Source organism: Cryptomeria japonica, chromosome 9 (genome assembly GCF_030272615.1).
Source record: "Cryptomeria japonica chromosome 9, Sugi_1.0, whole genome shotgun sequence".
NCBI classification, from domain to species: Eukaryota; Viridiplantae; Streptophyta; class Pinopsida; order Cupressales; family Cupressaceae; genus Cryptomeria; species Cryptomeria japonica.
In genome coordinates this window covers 83,559,634-83,565,790 of record NC_081413.1, presented here as the reverse complement: position 1 = coordinate 83,565,790, position 6,157 = coordinate 83,559,634, and positions in this window count along the sequence as shown.

The following is a 6,157-nucleotide window of genomic DNA, read 5'->3' as shown; positions in this document are numbered from 1 at the left end:
ATTAGGACACAATGTGATCTTATTGTTAGGTCCCGGAGACAACTGAGAGTGGGGGGGGGGTGAATTAGTTGTCAAATAAATTCAAACCAAAAACAACTTAACCAACTTAATGCTTAACACTGGTAAACCAGTCTTTTATGTCGGTAGACAGTTTTATCAGTTAATTGTAATACCGATAAAGATTAATGCATGAAACAAAAAGACAAAGTCATCCACAACACTTAACACCAATATTTGTACGTGGAAACCCTGTAAGGGGAAAAACCACAGTGGGAAACCTTACCCACAATGAGATGATACTACTGCAGATAGTAAGTGTATACAAATGGGGTCTGCACATGCAGAAAGGCCAAGCGCCTAGAGCTCACTGCTCAAACACAAAAATGGGAGTCACATTGACTACAGTTGGATGGTTAAATCCAACATGAATGTACTGCTCAAATTAGCATCTTTCTGTGTTGGATTTAGTACTAGTGTAGCTCTGATTGTCTTCACAAAAACCCTCCTTCAACCTTCAAATGATGTCTGCATGTATAGCTCTGCTTATTCTCGCATATACCTTCACACAATTCTTTTTCGCATTCCTCATCCGATCTTACAAATAAGATCTTACATTTATATCATAACCTAAGACCAATTTTAGTAGGTCAGCTCTAAAGGATATTACAATAAAATCAATTTACAAATAAAACAATATCCGATGCAATAACCGATTCAACATGCCGGCTTGATGCATTTACAACAATAATAAAACATCTCCATAGCGTGTCGTGTTGATTTGGAAAAGATAAACCTGTCGGTGTATAACCTGGACCTAATTGCCGGTAACAACAAATATGCAAATACCAATATGCCAATAAACAAATCTTCAAGACAAAGTGTCCAAACGATGTCTTCAACATAACCAGGTGTTTTTCATGCCATTCTAAGTGCTGGTGAACATTATATCCTGCCGGTGTAACAGATACTGGTGATTGTGCATAAGTCATTTGTTTGTCGGTGAATGTTGCTGATTCTCCAAAGTGCCAGAGTTGATAAGTGTTAGTAGGTGTTGGCATCAATGACAAAACCATACCAAAATACCAACAATCTCCCCCTTTGGCATTGATGGCAACACAAGATGGAAAAATCATCAAAGTGCCAAAACAAAAATGCCAAATACCAAAAACCAACAATCTCACAAAAGAGATCATAACCAGAAATCAAAATACAGATAGAGAGTAATTAGTCTCTCCAAAATAACAATCTCTCCCCTTGGGAGTAACATGTGTTTTCCTTGTGTTTTTCCATACCAATCTCTCCCCCTTTGACATCAAATGCGCAAGATATATAAATACCATTTTACAAAATACCAACTTTTTCAGTATACCAACTACTCCTTCTGAGAAGTAGCTTCCTCATGAAAGCCAGAGTAAAAGATTTCTTTGTTAATTCTGTCAGTTGATGACAAACATCAACTGTCTAAGTCTCTACCGATGGGGGTATGAACCCAAGCCGGTCTTTGAGATATTCAAAAGTCTCCTTAGGCAGAGGTTTAGTGAAAATATTTGCAATTTGCTCTTTAGTATTTACATAAACCAGTTTTACTTCTTTTGTTTCAACATTTTCCCTTAGAAAATTCAGTTTGATAGAAACATGTTTGGTTTTAGAATGTAGTACTAGATTCTTAGATATATTAATTGCTGCAGTGTTATCACAATAGATAGTAATAGGTTCCTTGCATTTTACCTTTATATCCTTCAACATTTGCTTAAGCCATAGTACCTGTGTACAGTTAGTTGTTGCTGCAACATATTCTGATTCTACTGTTGATAAAGATGTACAATTTTTTTTCTTGCTCAACCAAGAAATTAATCTGCTTCCAAGAAAAAATGCTCCGCTGGTGGTGCTTTTTCTATCATCCACATCTCCTTCCCAATTTGCATATGTGTATGCACATAATTCAAAGTTTTCATCTCTAGGATCCATAATCCAAGATTTGTAGTGCCTTGTAAGTACCGAAAAATCCTTTTTATAGCCGATTCATGATTTTCTCTAGGATTACTTTGAAATCTTGAAACAATACATACTGCATTCATGCTATTAGGTCTTGTTTGTGTCAAATACAGTAAACCTCCTATCATAGATTTGTACCTAGTCGGATTAACAGGTGTAGATTCACCCCTTAGTGATAATTTGTCATTTGTAGTCATAGGTGTGCTTACCGATTTAGAGTTCTCCATCCCAAATTTCTTTAATAACTCCTTCAAGTACTTGGATTGACTCAAGAATATACCTTTATCAGTCTGTGAAATCTGCAATCCTAAAAAGAATTTTATTTCTCCAATCATAGACATTTCAAACTCTTGTTGCATTTCAATAGAAAAGTCTTTACATAATCCATCTCCTCCTCCAAAGATTATATCATCAACAAAAACTTCTATAACCAAGATGTCATCATTAGTCACTTTGTAATATAAGTTGCTGTGAGCATTACCTTTAGAATATCCAATCTTGCATACCAAGCTCTTGGAGCTTGTTTCAACCCATGCAAAACTTTCCTTAACCTACAAACCATATCTTTGTTATCTGTCAAAGAAAATCCATCAGGTTGTTCAATGTAAACTTCTTCTTCAAGATCTCCATTCAAAAATGCACATTTAATATCCATTTGATATACTTTGTAGTTCTTGTGTGCTGTAAAAGCCAAGAATAATCTAACTGCCTCAATTCTAGCTACCGATGCAAAGGTCTCATTATATTCAATTCCTCCTTTTTGAGAATATCCCTTACACACTAGTCTTGCTTTATTTCTGATTACCTTACCATCTTCATTAAGTTTGTTTCTGAATGCCCATTTGGTTCCAATCACATTTTTGTCTTTAGGCCGGGGAACTAATATCCAAGTGTTGTTTTTCTCAATTTGCTCTAATTCTTCTTCCATAGCTTTAATCCAGTGTTTATCTTCACATGCCTCATTAACTGATGATGGTTGAATTTGAGAAATAAGACATACCTCTTCATTTGCTAGTCTTCCTTTTGTCATAACTCCTTTATACTTGTTTCCAATTAGCTGATCTTTAGAGTGATTCAGTCTTACATATGGAGGTGTCTTTGTTTGCTGATGTTCCTCAGTTACAATGGAATTTCCAGATGATACCGGTGTAACTGAATATTCATCCTGTACCAGTGGGTTCAATGTAGGTTCATTTGTCAATATTTCTGTTGCCGGTTCAGAGTCTATATACCTTGAAGTTCCTTTGAATTGTTCATCAATCTTCACATTTGTACTCTCAACAATTTTCTGTAGTCTTTTGTTAAAACATCTGTATGCCTTACTCTTAGATGAATAACCAAGAAATATTCCGTCATCACTTCTAGGATCAAATTTGCCAATATACTCATCTCTTCTGATATAGCATTTACTTCCAAATATTCTGAAATATTTAAGAGTAGGAGCAATACCAAACTAGAGTTCATGAGGGGTCTTACCGGTTTCACCTTTGATGTGAACTTTGTTGAATGTATAGACCACTATACTTACTGCTTCTCTCCAATATACATGTGGTAGATTTGATTCTGATAACATACTTCTAGATGCATCCAAGATAGTTTTGTTTTTCCTCTCTACAACTCCATTCTACTGTGGTGTCCAGGGCACTGATAGCTATCTTCTGATTCCATTCACTTCACAGAATGTATTAAATTCCTTAGATGTAAATTCTCCTCCTTGATCTGATCTTAGACATTTGATTTTATTATCGGTTTCATTCTCTACCATTTATTTGAACAATTTGAACTTCCCAAGTGCTTCTGATTTTTCTATGAGAAAAGTAACCCAACACATTCTAGAGTAGTCATCAATGATTAGCATGAAATATCTATCACCTTGCAAACTTTTAGTTCTAGTTGGACCATATAAATCAGTATGAATTAAGTCAAGAACATTATTTGATTTTTCTGGAATACTTTTGAAAGTAGCTCTAACTTGTTTTCCAAATTGACATTTCTTACATACTGTATTGTGAGGTTTGACAATCTTAGGTAAATCTCTAACTGCCTTAGTAGTATTGATTTTTACCATGCAATCAAAATTTACATGACATAGTCTCTTATGCCATAGCCAACTTTTATCAATGTGTGCAATCAAGCATGTCTTTTCACTATTATTCAAATGAAAGATGTTACCTCTAGTTTGATTACCGATTGCAATTTCCAAACCAGTTCTATTCATGATTTTGCATTTTCCATTCTTGAATTGTAATTGAAATCCTTTCTCAACTAATTGACCAACACTCAAAAGATTATGCTTTAAACCTTCAACATAGTAAAAATTATCAGTATTATGCTTACCATCAAGAGATATTGTACCTTTACCTTTGATCAAACAAACTTTATCATCTCCAAATCTCACTAGACCTCCATTATATTCCTGAAAAGTCAAGAATTTACTTTTATCACCAGTCATATGATGTGAGCATCCTGAATCAATGATCCATTCATCCTTAACTTCAATTTTAGCTGCCAAGGCCTGTTCTACCAGTTGAACAGTAGGTGTCGGTTGATCTTCTGTTATAGCAACAAAAAACCATCCATTGTCTGTAGGATCCTCATCAGAATCATCAGCAAGATAACAAGATTTGTCTTTGTTCTTCTTAAATTTGTATCTCTGATATTCAGGGTTAGGCTTGTATATTCTTCTAGCTTATTCTCTTCGTCTAGCATGTCTATCACGGCATCTAGAAGCCATATGACCAATCTTATTATAGTTAAAACATTTAAAGGGTGCTTTACCTTCATACTTACTTCCAATTGGACCTTTAGGCATTTTTCTTGCAAATAGTGCTTCAAGTTCTTCATTTTCTTTCCTGCTTTCTTCAAGTTCTCTTGCATAAAAGGCTTTCCAATCAGACCTGTCAAATGTAGATGATGTTGATGCTTTAAAAGCTAAATCTATCTTTATAGTAGCAACAAGACTGAATTCTTCAATTCCAAAAGCTGAAAGTTTTCCAATCAATGTATCCCTAGTTACTGATGTATTAGGCATTGTTCTTAACTCATTTATACCAGTAACTTTCATTTTATATGCCGGTGGTAATCCTCTTAAAACTTTTGAAACAATTTCATCTTCACTTAAGGTTCCTCCACAACATTTAATACCCAAAACAATTTCATTAACTCTTTCCATAAAAGCATAAATCCTTTCATCTTCTTCCATTTTCAAATTTTCATACCTGACCTGGAAGCTTTCAAGTTTTGCAATTTTGACTGTGGAATCTCCTTCATTCAGTGTTTCCAAATGATCCCAAATAGCTTTAGTAGTTGATCTATGTAATAATCTTATGATTTGCTGATCTGATAATGCACTCAAAAGAGCTTCTCTTGCTTTGCAATCATTTCCCTCATCTTTAGCCAAGTTAGGTGGATTATGCTGATTCAGAGTAGGAGCAGTATAGCCATTCTTTGTAACATCCCAGATGTCCTTTCCAATGCAATTTAGATGTGTCTCCATTCTGATCTTCTATATGCCATAATTGGTTCTATCAAGTTTAGGACTATCCTTCCTGAAATAGTTAGTAAACATTGGATCTCCTCAAGCTGTTAAACTTCTGCAAAAAGTGGACAAAGCTCTGATACCAATTGTTAGGTCCCGGAGACAAATCAGGGGGGGTGGTGAATCAGTTGTCAAATAAATTCAAACCCAAAACAACTTAACCAACTTAATGCTTAATACCGGTAAACCAGTTTTTTATGCTGGTAGACAGTTTTATCAATTAATTGTAATACCGATAAAGATTAATGCATGAAACAAAAAGACAAAGTCATCCACTACACTTAACACAAATATTTGTACGTGGAAACCCTGTAAGGGGAAAAACCTTGGTGGGAAACCTTACCCACAATCAGATGATACTACTGCAAATAGTAAGTGTATACAAATGGGGTCTGCACATGTAGAAAGGCCAAGCGCCTAGAGCTCATTGCTCAAACACAAAAATGGGAGTCACACTGACTACAATTGGATGGTTAAATCCAATATGAATGTACTGCTCAAATTAGCATCTTTCTATGCTAGATTCAGTACCGGTGTAGTTCTGATTGTCTTCACAAAAACCCTCCTTCAACATTCAAATGATGTCTGCGTGTATATCTCTGCTTATTCTCGCATATACCTTCA